The 18,088-nt window shown below is 32.8% G+C and overlaps 1 long non-coding RNA gene across 1 annotated transcript; it reads left to right on the top strand.

Annotated features, from left to right (window-relative positions):
- Positions 1-6,281: 6,281 nt before the first annotated feature.
- Positions 6,282-10,315, top strand: LOC149572825 (uncharacterized). Its single transcript, XR_016359983.1, has 2 exons — positions 6,282-9,869; positions 10,028-10,315. It is a non-coding gene; the product is annotated as an uncharacterized LOC149572825 (long non-coding RNA).
- The last annotated feature ends 7,773 nt before the right edge of the window (positions 10,316-18,088 follow it).

Here is an 18,088-nt window from a genome sequence, read left to right as displayed (position 1 = left end):
TTAACAACATGATACTTTCTTTTGCACTTGCCATCAGACTAGAGAAAATGCATGATGGCCTTTTGAATTTCAAGAATTTGGTAATTGTTAAACATCAAAGCAAAAGAGTAATAAATACTTTAAGAAGATAAAAGCTTTTGACAAACTTGAATTCTCCCAGCAAGAGATAAGGATCTATTATACCATTTATTAAGCTTATTCTCAATCTTGGCCTTCACCCAAGCCCACATGTCCTTAAGAGAAGGATTGATAGAATATGGAATACCAAGATACTTGACAATAGTTTTGGGGCCTCCCCATTGATAATTTTGCTGAAGGAACCATTCAGGAGGCTAATCATCCCAACCCAAGCAAATAGATTTAGCCTGGGAGATCCTAGCACTCGAGATAGTACAGAAGATATCCAACTTAACTTGTAGATTCTTAAAGTTATTATTAGTGAGTTCAAAAAAGATAGCAGTGTCATTAGAAAAGTGGCTATTTATAAGCTCATCATTATTAGGAAGATACATACCTCTAACTTCCAGAGACATAGTATTATCCCTAAGAATATAGTATAAAGCTTCAACAACAATAACAAAGAGAGTAGGAGCCAAAGGGCAACCTTGCCTAATGGATCGACTAAGTGGAAAGGGTCAGAAATAGATCCATTAATCTCAATTTGGGCACAAGCATCTTTGAGCAGAGTTTGAACAACATTACAAAAATGCGGAGGAAAACCAAAGGACTGCAACATCATTATGATAAACTTCCACTCAACCCTATCATAAGCTTTCTTGAAGTCAAGGAGGAGCAAAGCATAATTTTGACGAGAGCATTTAGCCCAATCCATGGCTTCCCCACCAGTAATAAGATTTTCCAGAATGTATCTACCTTTAATGAAACTAGTTTGAGTAATACTAACAAACTTAGGGAGAATGTGAACCAGTCTAAGGGCTAAAACTTTCACAAGAATTTTATAGGAAACATTAAGGAGCATAATAGGCCTCCAATTCTTGATAAGAGATTTGTCTCCTTCCTTAGGAAGGAGTTTAATAATACCCCTGTTGATCTTTGGATTGAGAGAGCCAACATTTATGGCCTCATTATAAAGATCAAACATATCCTTGCTGATCCAACTAAGATTAGCCTTATAAAATTCAATAGATAGCCCATCAGGCCCGGGGGCCTTGTCATCCTTGAGAGCTTTAATAGCCCCTTTGATCTCATCAATAGATATAGGATTCGAGAGGAACATGACATCTTCAACATCCAATTTAAAAGGAAAAAGAGGCCTACACTTGAGTCTAATATCATCAGCCTCCATGGAATCTTCAGAAGAGAAAAGCTTACTATAGTAATCAGCAAAGGCCAAAGAAATACACTCAGGATCAAAAACTTCCTAATTATTAATAACAAGTTTGTCAATAGACTCTTTAGTTTGTTTCTGTTTAAGAAGATTAAAGAAAAATTTAGACCCATGATCACCATGCTGGAGCTAGTTAATCTTGGATCAAATTTTAGCTCCTTGGATTTTGGTCTATTGGTGTTTGCTGAGGGCATCTTTGATGGAAATCACCTGGTTCAAGAGATCCATATTAGACGGGTCAACCTGAACATTATACTCAGCCAATTGAAGTTTAGAAGAAAGAAGTTTTTTTGTGAATCTATAGTCTTTGGCACACTTTTGGCCAATAGTTTGAAGAAAAGCTTTCCAAGCCAGGAGATTAGCCTTCCACTTGTCAATCATGGAAGACTCCTTCATATTAAAGAAGTTGATGTTTCTAATGATTTGCAAAGCACAAAGAACATCTTCATCCTGCAGAAGCTTAATATTCACCAAGAATTTGGTACAGGTAGGTTTCAGTTGAACAGGCACAAAATTGATACTAATATGAGTGAAAATAGGATGATGATCAAACAGGGTGGTAGCAGAGACCAAGACAATATTACCTTTACTATCGGGAAGAAAAGAAAAGAAGTCCTTGTTACCATAAAAGCGATCTAATCTAGAATAGATCCTAGATTGACCTTGCTGAAAATTGCACCATGTGTGCCAAATTCCAAGATGAGAGTCTTTATTGTTAGCTAGAGGATCAAACAAATTTTTTGAGTTAATAAATTTAGACCAATGTAGATTTTCATAATCCTTCCATATAAAAGGGTTGCCACCAATTTTATCCTTTTGGGACTCAACCATGTTGAAGTATCCTCCAAAAAACCAAGGAATATTAGGGAAAGTGGATAACCAATTCCAAAGGGAGATTCTATCTTTAGTATTATTAGGAGCGTAAATAGAGCAAAAACCAATAGGTTTATTATTAATATTCATAGTAAACTAGACAACCCTTTGACAGGGAGACACGCCATTATCAGATATGAGCATCCCCCACTTGGGATTGACAAGGACAACAATTCCACCTTTAACCCTGATGTGATTGGAGTAAAACCTAATAGCATCTTTCCAAATAAAATTAAGGTTGGTATCAAGCATGAAACCAGTAGCTTTAATTTCTTGCATCATAAACAAATCAATAGAATTAAAAGAGTTTCAAACATGCTTAACAACATATTTTCTATCCGAAGACTCAAACCCCCTAACATTCCAAGATAAGCAATTCATTGGGACACATTGAAAGGGGTTTTGCACGCATCTTCAACAAACATTGTGGGACTACTAGGAATATCCCCAACTTTTTTATTAGCAAAATTATTCTTGGATCCTGGTGGTCTCCCATGCCTTTTGGTGGAGATGGCGTCTAACCTAGGAGTCTCATCAAAGACAGACAATTCCATGTCCATTTTAACATCATTCTAAGGTGCCCCAGTAGTAGGGATAACTTTAAAAATATAATCATCATCAATTTCCTTAAACACTTTTGGTGGTAACTTTGGCAAGTTCAAAGTGGGTTTGACAGTGTCAATAGCAAGAGTAAGACATTCAATCATGTCCATACTCAGAGGAGGATTCATGGTGGGAGGAGACTTGGGAGTAACATTAAGATTTTTGGGTTTAGGGTTACCTGAGGTAATCCCTTTCCTCTTTTTTCAATTTTTGACCAACGTAAATCCTTCATCTAAGTTAGGCCTTGACATAGCCTCTGAAGGGGAAGACAAATTTAAATTGAGAGCGGATGCAATCTGGGTATTACCTGAAGAAACTGGAGCTTTCTTAGCATGTTGACTATCAGATGTGGAAGCAACAGGGGGGTTTACTCGGCAATGGGCGATTGGGAGGAGAATTAATGTTACCGGTAGGCTTAGCAGAAGGTTTATTAATGATGGGGCAATCTTTTCTATGATGACCCTCCTTCCTACACATAAAGCAAGCATTCAAGTCCCCTAAAACTTCAATGGGGCAAATAAAAGTTTCATTAAGCACATTAATATTAATCTTAGTAGGAATTTCTTTGCCAGGGAGAAGTGATATAAGGACCCTAGCATCCATGTGAGGAACTAATCTAACAGTTTCATCCATCCTGACAATTTTGCCCAAATTATCCAACAATTGTGGCAAAAAGCGCCAAAGAAAGGGAGGAATGTTTTTCACAAGAATCCACCTGGGCGCCGAGAGGGCCAAAACTTCCTCATGGACGACTTCAGGGGTGCAAGCCAATGCGCGGAAGGATGTCAACCCAACCGTCCAATATTGTTTTTTCAAAACCTCTTGTTGGGCTTCATGGTTAGTGACAAAAATAACAAATAATCCCTTTTGAATCTATCTGCAGAACGAAATATGAAACCCTAATTTAACATTCCAAAAATTATGGAACCAGTCATCTAAAAATTTGCGTGGAGGACACTTTTCAACTTCAACCGTAGCAAAAAAATAGCAGTGTCCTTAAGCCTACTTTTTTCTTTAACCATTTCATCAATCATCTCTAAATTAGGGATCAAAGAAAAAAGAGCCAAGGAAGCTAGAGGGTTCTTACCATTCTAGGCGACCTCATTGTTTTCAAGGTCAGCAAAAAAAAACCTAGCTTGATCATTGATACCACCTGCTGAATTGGAAATCGCCTCCAAGAATGTTCTTGCTTTGAATGAACTATTAGCGACCGAGTGGGGATCTCCATTAATGTTGGCACACACATTAGCCGTGAATGGAGGTACGAGATGTTGCGAGGAGTTAAATGAGGTGCCTGCAAGGGTGTTAGAGTTAAAGGGGAGATTAAGGGAGGAGATATCACCTGGGAAGGTCGTATGCTCGGGGATGCCTAGGTGTCCACCGCCATCGACCCCATTCTTTTTCGTCGCCACCTTTCCGGTGCAAAAAGTAAAAAAAACTAAATACGCTCTACTAAATTCACACTGCTAATAAGCTCTACTAATTCACTCTGCTCATTTGCTCTGCTCCATCACATTCAGAATATTCACATTAAGAAACAAATGATTTTTTCGCTCTACTCCTTTATTTTTGAAAAATTATTTCTTTATTATTAACTTATATATAAATAATAAAGTAAAAATTAATTGATTTTATACATCTTAGAAAACTATATAAAGTAATAATTAATTGTTTTATAAATATTTCAAAATTATATATATTTTAAAGCTATTTATTTTGAATAATAGAGGTACTATGTAGAAAGTTGTTAAATAAATGTGAAGTTAGTTTTGTATAATTGATTGACAACATCAAATCAATTATTACAAAGATGATATACTATGTTTATTACTTTTCTACAAGAAGGAATAAATTAAATGTAAGTAGTGGATCCGAAAAAAATTCCCTATAAAATCTAATAGAAACAACATTTCCATAGAAGTTGTGTATAAGACTTCAAATATATTAGCCAATAAGAGTGTAGATAAATAAATTTCATCATTCTATTATTTAAAATTCTTGCATGTTACTTTATTAAAATGATTCAAAACTTTAAAATCTTAAAATAATAAGTTCTAATTGGATGATTTTTTTTTTGTTAATAACTAGATAAACAAAACTTTTTGCAATAGTATATGCCTATCGACAAATACTAAAAATATGGTGAATGAGTATTCAATTGAATGAAAATTGATATTTTAAATATTTAAAAAGGTCGTTAATATGTATGGAAAAATATGTTGTATGAGTATTCAATTAAATGAAAATTGAATGATAAATTATTTGGGGGTTTGAGAAGTTTATTTTTATATCTTGGTTAAGTGGATTTTTATAATATTTTATTTTCTTTCAAAAAGTGTCTTTTAACCCTAAATTTCTAAGTTCATTAATGTCACCATTTCAACTATTAATTTATATTAAGAGAAATTTTGTTGGGTCATTATGACAACAAGTATTGTATGCTAATTATAACCTCTACATTGAAGCAATGGAAGTTAATGTCATTGCCTTCATGTTCTTAATCCTTATTGGACCAACGTGGTTAGGCTTGGAACCCTCCCTATTAGACTATTGAGCTCAAGAATTTGGCTATTCTAATCAATGCAATATATTGCAGAGCCCCTCTTCATTAAAACTGGCAAGTTTGGTCTATTATTATTAGTGTAATATGTTCATGTTGAAAATAAAGTCTCCCATTTGACTTTAAAAATTAGGGGAAGAGACCCCGTAACACATAGGGGCTCTAATAATCATAGTTTTGTCATAAATACTCTCAATCACCATTCTTAAGAAGAGTCCCAATAATGAAAAGACATGTTCTATTAGTCAATTACACATGTACTAGCAGACGATCATTTTTTAGCTTTTTTGGTTAGCAATTGACCAATTTGTGCACCATTATTGAGATATTTCATAACAATTACTAAAACATTTAACCACAAGTACTGATGTTTTTTGGGTGAGCGACTATTGGTATATGAACATAGTGGGATTACTAAAACATTTAACCACAAGTACTGATTTTTTTTGGGTGAGCGACTATTGGTATATGAACATAGTGGGATTACTAAAACATTTAACCACAAGTACTGATGTTTTTTGAGTGAGCGACTATTGGTATATGAACATAGTAGGTATCGGGCAAGTGTTTTGAAATGACACCTTTGACCACTTTGCACTCCATGATCCCTACAACGAGAACGCTTAAAAGATAAAATATTAGCTTTAAACTCTTCACTCATCTAGAAAGTAAAATCTTAACTTTTTCACTCACCCAAAACAAAAGTACAAAGTCAATCTAAACAATACCCAATTCAATCACTTTTTCCCTTCTTTATTGAAGAGAGTAAAATAGGAACGTATCTGAGCTGTAAAAGGCTTTGAAGGGACATCACGAGGACCCCACATACTCTTGCGTGTGTTGTGGTTGTTGTTGTTGTACATACATCTCCCAATGGAAATTTAAGGGCGACCAAAGATTAGTGCCCATCAGTACAAATTGACATCATTAGTGGCCACTCATCTTCTTACACTTACTCTAAACACGCCCAAACTCCCTGTCAATTCTTCAGTACAGGATTGGCCTACAATCCAATCTCCCGGGAATGAATCTGCACCTTACACGTTGAGAATTTGAGCTGCTATACTGAACGTCCATTGCTTTGGGCAGTCACAGGCGTTTATTAAGGTTAACCCCTCAACACCAATACGCATCTTACAGAGTTAGAGAAGCTCAAGGAATCAAGTTTTAAGAGAGAAGAAGAGCAGAAATGCCGATGCTACAGATAAGTTGGATATGGCTGCTCTGGTCTCACTCTGGCGATGCTCTCACTTATGCAAATGCTCTGCTTCTCCACTTTCCCCCATCAATTCGGAGGCTCCCAAATGTTGTGAGGCTGATTTTGATGAGGAACTTGAACAGGGGAAGGCAGAATGAAGATTGTGATTTGCAAAGTCTAGCTTATCTCGTCTTGTAGGTTTCTCCTTTTGTTTCTGTAGGTACCTCTTATCCCTTCTGTAAATAAATGCCCATTTGGGTTTTCTTTGCCCTTTTCTCTGATGGGTTTTCTCTGATATTGTTATGAGAAGGTATAAACACCATTAATGGATCATGGGTTTGATTTAGTCATGGTGTTTCTTCATTTTCTTAATTGTATGGTTCATATACATTTATGTATCTAAGATGCATTTTCATTATCTTGTTATTTCTTCATGTTATGAGCATTTTCCCTCCAACAGGCTAAGCTGAGACGTTGTGTTAGTGCCCTGCTACAGAGATCTGAACGAGATGAAAATAAATGGAATACTGTCCTTTGATGTTTAAGTAGTTATCTATCTTAAAAACCCCATGATGGTTGAGTTTTTTCTTCACATCATGATGTAATTGTTCAAATTTATTTTGGGGCTTTTATATGTTGTTTGTGGCTTCTTGTTTTGTGGTAATGATTCAGTTGTGTTTCAGAGATTCTTCTTCTTTGGGCCTTTCTTTAATGTTTTAAAGATTTCTCTTCACCCTTTTTTCTCATGGCGTAGAGATTTCTCTCCAACCCTCCTTTTTCATTGTTTTTAGATTCCTCTTGGAATTGTCATCTTTGAAGTCTTTCGTTGGTGTTCTAGAGATTTTGGCAGATTTGATTGGATGGATTGGATGGAGAGAGTGCAAGATGATCTATTCCTGTCTCTCTTAGCAATCAATAGATCTTGAAAATGGTAGGTTGTGGGCCACCATTTTCTTCCACTAATTCCACCAAACTCGCTTGAAAAATGATTTTTCAGATTTTTTAAAATATATTTCCAATAAATTATAGTTCAATCAGCATACGTAGTCTTGGTAGGACAGATTAATAAAAGCCGCTTTACATGTACGAAGATTTCTTTAAACTTGATTTAGATCATGATTTCTCTTTAAAAAAATATTAAATAAATTATAGTTCAATCAACACAATGTTGGTATGATGGGTCTATAATGTTGTAATGATAAAAGTAGTTTTATATTTGTCTCAACTAATAATGCATAAAGGCCTCTAAATAAAATAATCATGGAAGAAGGCATCATCTATTTTACTTTATTTTTAAGAAATTGAGAATTTCTTTGATTTTCTGATTAGTTATATGAATATACATAATACATTTTTAAAATAACAAAATAGAGAAGAGGATTGAAATCTAAAATCTAAAATTATTTTATTCATTAGTATATTGCAATTTACAATTGTAACGTTGTAGAGTTTTCAATCTGCTTCTTACAAAATAGTAAATACATTACATGATTGACAATAGTTTGGAATGGTTGTTAGTGAACTAGGTGTTATAGATTGCTAACTAAAACTCTTATTCTAACACTCCTTACATAACAACGTTGTGTTTTAATAACTTGGAATGGTTGTTAGCGAACTAGGTGTTATAGATTGCTAACTAAAACTCTTATTCTAACACTCCTTACATAACAACGTTGTGTTTTAATAACAACAAAGAAAACAAAAAGATGTAGATTAAATAGAAGTTGTTCTTTGAAAACAATCTTCAAATCAATAAACAATCTCAGTCGTTCTCAATTGTAGTAGTTAACTAGCTATCGTGCAAGTTCCTAACATCATTATAGATGCCATTGGTACATCAAGCAATAAATCACTTTACCATAAAGATTGTGTGAATTCAATTGAACCAAATGAAATTAAGGTTGTGTGAATCCAATTGAACCAAATGAAATTAATCCATTCTTCAAATTTAACGACCTAAACTAGATATATAATCCTAAATTCATTATTTGGGAACTCCTAGATATCAAGTTAATGAATTTATTACCATCTATCTCCTACACACTAAGCTATAGTTTGTCAAAAGCCTTCTACTACAATCTGGCTTTTCCCATGTCTCTAGTGTCTACTCTTTTCTTGTATTGATCAATAAGAGCTTGTCCTTATAGATAAAAATTATTTCTGCTACAATAATGAATTCTTTTCTTGTATTGATCAATAAGAGCTTGTCCTTATAGATAAAAATTATTTCTGCTACAATAATGAATGCAATACCAATAAAGATAGTCACCACTACTTACATTTGCAATCAATCAAATTGTCAGTAATATTGGCTAGAACACAATATTTTATTTTATTTAAATAAAGATGTATACAAAAGAATATCTTATTACATTAAAATCATTATCCTTATATTGAACAAAGTGTTTAACTCAACAAATTGAGCTAAAAACATCTCCATGCAAAAAAATACCTATGATGTGACTTTATTGTCTTCTGCAATTTTGCTGGCACTACCATTACTAGTCCGGCATTTTTCCTTTCTTTCCCTGATCTGACCAGGAAGTAATCACGAGAATAAATAGGGAAGTCTTACGATGTTTCCACGAAGTTGCCGTCTCCATTTATTCTACGTACTCTGTTCCACCTGGAATGGCATAAAAACAAATGCAACATTAAGATATTCTTTACAGGTTCTGTGAATGGTCTCGATTTTTTCCAAGCTATTTGGAACGAATCTGAAAAGTTTTCCATTTTTCAAACTATTTAATCCTCTCGTGCTGTTAACATCAGTTGTGCAAATAAATAAAAATATTATAGTTACCTGAGGAGTAGATGTACTTAGCACATGTTTGTAGAGAAATATGGGACTTGTCCTTCATAAATATCTTCTATATTAATTATGATAAGACACTAAATAAATAATATAATTGGATAATAAATGTTTTTTTAGTCACTTCCTTGGAACTAATGTTTCTAGTGGCCCATTTTTAATTAATTGTAAGTCTCCTTGGATGCTATACTCAAAAGTTTGGGAAAGCAATATTTTAAAAATCAATTTCCGAATGAATAACTTTAAATTTTTATTGGATGAATTGAATTTTGCGAGGCTTTTTGAACTTTTCTCAGAATTAAAAAAATAAAATGAAATTTAGAAAAGACAAGGATGGTTAGATAAAGCCACATTCATTGCACATTGATTGCAGGGAGATCAAGATGAATTGTTTATGTGAAGTTGGAGCTAAAATAAAGGGTGCAACTATGCTCCCGATAAATCATCTTGTCGTACAGGAAAAGTACAGAAAAAAGTATGATACATACATTCCTTTTTTAATGGCATGGTCATCTGATGGAAGTCCATGCCATGGACCCATCTATGGTCCTTTGGTGTCCTTCCCTTAGCGTGTCTGACAGATGTTTCATTGAACTAACAACTGATTTGTGCATTTTTTGATTAATTATGCAGTCGTACAGATACTAGTAATGTGGAATTGTCGTCGTGGACTGTTATTGTATGAAGTCATACCAGAAAGGCAACCTCATTCAATGTGGTTTCGTGGGCCTATCAATGTTACATAAGTTAGATAATTGTATACGTACCTCCGATTATCCATTAATGTTACTTCATTGTAGAGTTAAATATTTCAAGCGATTTAATTGTAGTCAGTCGAGAAAACATTTAAACGTTTATCCAATCTCGTTTGTACATTCACATCGTAAGACATAATCAATAAACTATTATTTCTTCCTTCAACGCATCGTTTCTTTCGCACCATTGCCACCTCTTGTGGTTTAATGTTCTTTCGACGTAGAGATAGAATTACTATTTCTCCTTCAACGTATCGTAGGCCTTGATCAATAGAATTACAATTTGTTCCTTCAACGTATCTTATTGAATGCCTAATTGTGGGTCACATTGTTTATTGTTGAAGGAGCCCACAAACTGCTAGTTTGGCACCATCGTGGCCATAGATAATTGAACGTTAAATAAAGATGTGAAAGCGCAAACAATATCATTCCACACCTGACACATTAATAAGTAATGATAATAGCACCTGCGAACGACTATTATCACTTTTGCGGCTCCAACAATTTAATTTTAAAACATCTTGAGAAAAATACAACATAATAGTGTTCTACATAGTCTAAGGCTTTCATAATATTAATTTAAATGGTCACGTGTTTTAGAAAACAATAGGATTTCACACATTCACGGGCTTGCATTATGGAAAATTATAATGATCTTGCGTTCCTGCTAACAATACAGTTTAGCACCTTCACGACCTCCAACAATTTAATATTTAATGGTCATGTACTTTTGATGCCTTCCATAACTTCAATTTAAATGATCCTCCATACCACCGAACAAAAGACTTTCTCATCTTCGCGGCCATATTAAATGATCTTGCATAGCAGTGCACAATGTAGTTTCGTGTCTTTGCGACCTTTCATAGTTGCATGTTAAATGAACCTACACTCAAAAGATTTTTCGCATAAAACAATATAGTTTCACACCGTCTTGCCCTTTCATAGAATAGTGGATCCATGAATGAAACCCTTGCTTGATTAAAAAACCTTAGTAACTAAATTTGTTTTATAATTCAAATTATAATTCGACTAGTCCCCAGACTTGTCAATCAAAACAAAAGAAAAATGTGGAAATCAAACTTTATTTTTGTATCCGTAAATTGAACAAAAAAACTAATATGTATTTTTGATATTACTCTCATCGCATGATAACATAAAGCTATTACGGTTCGTTGGGACATTTCATTGTAAACTTTCATCGATAAAAGTGTTATTCTTTCATTTGACATATTCTTTTGATCACCTAATTGTGTGTCCCACGCTTAAATGGTAGAGCAATGATCATGTAACCACAGCCTCTGAGAAATGAATGTTAAGTGAACTGATGAATGCACGAGTAACATTGTTTCATATTCAATCTTAATTTTACTAGAGAATGCGTGATGAAAAGTGTCCCCGCTGTTATGACATGCGAGCAAGTTCATGTCATTTAACCTGTGTCCTAGTGACGCCCTAACTCACTCAAAATTAGAGGTTCAAAAGTATTTAAGGTTACTTGCCATGGTGGACATCTTCCAAAAAAGGAAAATGTTATAGTTAATGAGATTTATTTCACGCAACTGCATCAAAAACTTCAATCAATAGAAATGTTCTTTCTTGGTTCATTGTTTCTTTTCAATTGTGTATCTGTGGGTCATATTCTTTATTGTTATAGTTATATGAACCACCAAATGTACAAACAAAAGGTTTTGCACCTCCGTGCCCACGTACAATTGAACGTTCAAATAGGCTGCGAACAAGCAATTTATTGCAAATTTGTTAAATATTTTTGGGGAATTTGAGTATTATCCAAAATGCATTATAGTTTCATCTATATTTGCATAATGTTATTGACCATTTAGGGTAATTTTGCAAATGTATTCATCCATATTTTCACTATGCAATGCAATACAAGTATGCGAAATTTGTTAATTATTTTCGAGCAGTTGCCAATGCCTATTGAAACTTCAGTCATAATGGGCGACGCACATCAACATTATAATATTTATGAACATGTGAACGAATCCAACAAAACCCTAGGTTGAATGAAACCCTCCCTTGAATGAAACCCTAACTTGAACAAAACCCTTAGTCTATACAAAACCCTTGCATCAACAAAATTGTTCGTCTATACGAAATCCTTGCTTTAACAAAAGCCTAGTTATGCATTTATGAAACCATGTGTCCTTAAATGGAGAAGGTTACATTTACGAAAGGTCGTGAAAAAATAGTTGCATGAAATCAAACAACATAAAAAATATTTATGACAATGCCTATCAAAACTTCACTGTTAATGGGTGATGTGCAACGACATTACAAATTTTTGGGTTTTGCTCTCAACTATGGAGAAATTGGAAAGCAGTTGGCACCAAGTAGTTTTGGCACTACAATTTGTGGAGAAAACAATAGGTGCATTTATAGTTAAATATGCTTAAATTATAATCTTATTGTGAATTTGTAGCATTTGGTTTATTGTATTTCAATTTTGTGCTAACCATAGTTAATTTTCATGGCAACCATAGTCAATTTTCATGGCACGTAGACTGCAATTTCATGGCTGTGATACTACATTTTACTAGCATGTGTAGTGCATAATCGTGGGGAGGAAACGATATTAGCTCAACTTATTGAGAAGGAAAGGTATCAATTAAAAAATGTGTGATGACCCTAACAATGATAACCCTAATGCTCATCGCCATATCTATTTTCCTATAAAAGGGATCCATGATCAAAATTGCCTTATCTCTATAATTTATAGCAATCCTTCTAATAACCATATTGCTTTGTCATCATAACACATAATGATATAGTCTCTTCATTGCTTATCGCTATGTCATGTTTACACCAAATGTGACACATGATCCTTTTGATCTATCGCTATAATATAAAGCTACCTATACTGCTTTGTCGTCATAACACATAGCGATACATGTCTCTTCATCGCTTATTGCTATGTCATGTTTACTCCACAAGCGACACATGATCCTTTTAGCCCATCACTATATTATATAGTGACCTATACTACTTTGTCGTCATAACAAATAGTGATACATGTGTCTCCATCACCTATCGCTATGTCATGTTTACTCCAAATGTGACATGTTCAATCCTTTTGACCCATTGCTATATTATATAGCTATCTTTTGAGAGATCATATTGCCATCGCCATAAGTTACGATGATCATGTATTTTCTATTATTGATCGCCACAACACAATCCTCCCCTTTTTGATCATTGAAAACACTTATCGCTAAGACATATAGCGATATAATATCTTTATCGCTCATTGCCAAGATGACTATAATTCATTTCCGCTTGCCGATAATTGCTAGGTGTTATAGTGATATATCTTCCTTATCGCTCATTGCTATGTCAATTTTATGATTTCTCTGCATAGAGATAGAAGCGACCGCTACATGTCATAGCAGTATAACACTCAAGTTTTCTTATGACCATGATGTCATCACTATAGTGTATATCGATTCATGAAGCTTTCTCACTATAGCTATAGCAATATACGAGAAAAGTACAAGGCAATTGTTATAATGACAAAACCTTTCAAGGGTTGACTCATTTGATGTAGCTACTTCAACGCACGTAACTACACAACATCACCAGATCACAACAAGGAGTCCCTTCGCTTCAAACAATCCTGTGATCCTGTACATGCACAAAAAATGCACCACATTTTTCGATCTATGAATGTTGAATGTGAAGAAAGATATTCATTTGATATTTGACTCATTCAATGTATCTCCTTCAATGCACGAAATTGCACAACATCATGAGATCATAACAAGGAATCCCTTAACTTCAAATAGTCCTGTGATCCTACACAAGCATAGAAGTGCACCATAGTTTTTGAACTATGAATGTTGAATGAGAAGAAAGATATTCATTCAATATTTGACTCATTCAATGTAGCTCCTTTGACACATGAAATTGCACAATATTTTCATAACACATAGCGATATACATCTCTTCATTGCTTATCACTATGTCATGTTTACACCAAATGCGCTATCCTTTTGACCTATTGCTATAATATATAGAAACCTATACTGCTTTGTCGTCATGACACATAGTGATACACGTGTCTTCATCGCTCATCGCTATGTCATGTTTACTCCAAATGCAATGCACAATTCTTTTAACCCATCACTATATTATATAGCAACCTATATTGCTTTGTCTTCATAACACATACTGATACACATGTTTTCATCACTTATCGCTATCTCATGTTTATTCCAAACGTGACACACGATCCTTTTGACCCATTGCTATATTATATAGCGACCTTTTGAGAGATCATACTGCCATTGCCATAAATTATGGTGATCATGTACTTTCTATTGTTGATCACCACAACACAATCCTCCCCTTTTCAATCACCAAAAACACTTATTGCTGAGACATATAACAATATAATATCTTTATCGCTCATTGCCAAGATGACTATATTTCATTTCTACTTGCCAATAATCGCTAGGTGTTATAGCGATATATCTTCCTTATCGCTCATCGCTATGTCAATTTTATGCTTTCTCCTTATAGCGATAGAAGAGATTGCTACATGTCATAGTGATATAACACCCAAGTTTTCTTATGACCATGGTGTCATTGATATAGTGTATATCAATTCATGAAGCTTTCTTGCCATAGCTATAGCAATATATGAGAAAAGCATAAGGCAATGGTTATGATGACACAACCTTTTGAGGGTTGACACGAGATGCATATAAAAGATTAACATATGAGTTTCAGAGAATGCTTATAAAATGACTGTTACCGTGAAAATAGCTAAATAAATGTTGCAACAAACATCGACAGACTTGGTTGTAGCCAATCTTGGCAGGAAGGCAATGATCATGAAGTTCTATATGTTGATGGTAGGGGGCATGCAAAGATGTTAGTAAATTTGCTCAGTTTGTTGGGATTTTGCCTTAATTTTGTCCATGCATTTTGAATGATTTTTTTTCTAAAAATATTTATAAATTCAAATATTTGTCTTGATCTTGGATTCAAGTCAAAGTTTTTAGATCATATTTTATTATACCAAGATTGGATTGATGATCAATTAATATAAAAGTCTTGCACAAATGTTATAATTAATTATTTAAGGTTCTTAAAAATAAAATGATTTCAATAGGATTGTTCTAAAAAATAAAATGATTGCAACATTCATTTTGTATCAAGATTAGTCCATTGAAAAGCTCTTCATATAAACGATACAAAATATTCAATTAATACAAGCTATTGGATACAAAATGTTGGTAATTGAATGTTATCAATAGTTATCATTGATAGTTTATGATCATTTTTCAGAAATATATATTTCTATTTTTATTTAGTAATTTAAATTTAGAAAGACTAAAAATATTTCTAAAACATGTAAAAAAAGCTTCTATTAAAGTCTAATTTAAAAAAAATTATTTATGGGTCAATAATAATTCTTTAATATAAATATTAAGATATAATTTTTTTAAATATATATAAAAATTATTAAAATATTATACACATAAGATTATGGGAACTAGAATAATCGTAAATTTATAGAAATTAAAATTCTATGAATGAGAGAAATCAACTAAGCAATATGATTGTGTTTTATATTCTCAACATGATTGGCAGGGAATAGAAACATACTGGAGAAGAACAAGGCATGAACTATGAGAAGGGCTTTAAATGTTGTCAAGTTGTATTTTGATATAGTTACAGTAGCTACATAGTAAGCAAAGCATTGAATTTTGATTAAATTAGTTGCAAGCTTGTACAATACTAAATGAGAGTTTACAGAAGCCAAAGCTATAGGTTTCTTACACACGCCCTTCAACAATGATGAGTGGCCAAAGGACCTTGGATTAAGTTTCTCATGTGCATTTTGATATAGTATTTTAAAATTTTTATCCTTTTAATAAATTATTGTTATAATGATCTTTTTTTGATACATTTTAGCTACAAATTTGTTAGGTGTAGATTTATTTTGTGCATGCAAGTTTTTACCGCAAAAAAGGTGCATGTAAGTTTTTACTGCAAAAAGATGAACTTTGTATTGTATTTTCTAAGATATTTTATCTTTAATGAATTTGGCAAAAGCAATTGATATGTCTCCTTAATTATATTTGTAAACCTCACCATAATCCTAGCTATCATGTAAACCCTTATGCTAACCATAATTCTAAACCAAACCCTAATATTAACCTTAACCCTAACTCTAAACCTTAACCATAATAAAATATAGACACTAACTGTAATATTATCAATAATGTAAACCCTTACCTTAATCAAAATCCTCACTTAAACCCTAAATCCTACTATTAAGCATGTTAATAATTTGAAGGCTCAATCTTATTCTAAATACTAAACTGTAAACCCCAATCCCAACACTAATCCCAAATCTAAACCATAACTGACCATTTAATACTTGTAACCCTAACCATTATAATAATTTTAATCCTTATCATATCCATACCTTAAATCCTAATCCTAACCATGGTGGATACCCTAAACCCTAACCATATTCATTAATTGTAACCATCATCTTAACTCTAATCCAAACCCTAACCTTAATTATAACTATTTTTCTAAATGAAGAATGATTCTCAACCTAACAATATTAGTAATAGAAAACCTAAACATAATCTTAAACTTGAGTATAATTTGGAACAACATAATTTATTTGAAAATTGATGAAAATAACTAGGTTTTGGTATGATTTTTGAATACAAATATAGATAACAAGTCTTGTTGTTTGTCATCGTGTTGTTGTATGTTATCTTGTTGTTTGTGTTATATGAGGACTATGAGTACGAATGATTTTTACCGAACCTTGACAAAATCCAAGCATTAATGATAATATGAATAATATATCATATATTTTTTTGTCTCACAGATAACATTAAATTTATAAGTCAACTTTAAGGTCACCTAATAGCGAAAATGCATAATAGTTTCATCCATTTTTTCATTATATAATGCACTACGAAAATTGTGGTAATACTTTATAGAATTTTTATATGTGCGATCAATATTTGTTCCACCTCACAATATTCAAATGTAAAGTTGTATTTCATAAAATAATTTTCTAACTAACAATTTATTGTGATCAATACAAATACAATTAACTATAATTATAAAGTCAAGTAGAAGCCAATAAGTGACACTTGTTCTTCTTCATAAATATTCTATATAGAAACATTCACTATTAAAAAAAAAATTGTATTCCATAATGAACTAAAAAATAATCTTATTTATTACTATCGAATTATATGACAATTAGATTATGCATAGATTATATGCAAGTTGTGTGTGTGTGTGTGTGTGTGTGTGTGTGTGTGTGTGTGTGTTGATAATAAAAATTTGATTTAATTAAACTAAAAATCTTATAGTGAGGATTTATCTTCATTTGTTAACCAAATTCAATGATTAATTGAATCTTATTAAGTGGTAAATAGAATATACATTTGAATTGATTTAAAATATTACGTGTTAATTAAATTGTAAAAGGTCACAATGATTATTAACAATTAATGAATTAACTAAAATATATTCTTTTGAAATAGTATAGTTAATTTATTGTCTTAATTAACATATTACTTGCAAATATTGGATAGAAGTTAAAATCTAGTGTTAATATTTTTTAATAATTTCTAAACATTCAAAATGCTATATGTATACAAATTTATCGTTATCTCAATTTATTTTTATTATGTAGTGAATCATGACATAAATAAGTCACAATTTATGTAGTCAATCATGTCAACACTAGAATGGTGGCTAGAGCCAACACCAAATGGTTTCCACCCCCAACTAGTTGGTGTAAACTTAACTTCAATAGGGCGGTTAGAGTGGAGCACTAGACGGGTGGAGTTATTTTAAAGGAATCACAAAGCAACATGTATAGCTGCCTATGCGAGGCCTCTAAAAGATCACACAATTAACCAGGTTAAGGGTATGA

The sequence above is a fragment of the Cupressus sempervirens genome, chromosome 2 (assembly GCF_028749045.1).
Source record: "Cupressus sempervirens isolate cs-2001-9-10 chromosome 2, ASM2874904v1, whole genome shotgun sequence".
NCBI classification, from domain to species: domain Eukaryota; kingdom Viridiplantae; phylum Streptophyta; class Pinopsida; order Cupressales; family Cupressaceae; genus Cupressus; species Cupressus sempervirens.
Note: the sequence above shows the minus strand (reverse complement) of the source record. Positions and strands in the feature narration are given on the sequence as shown.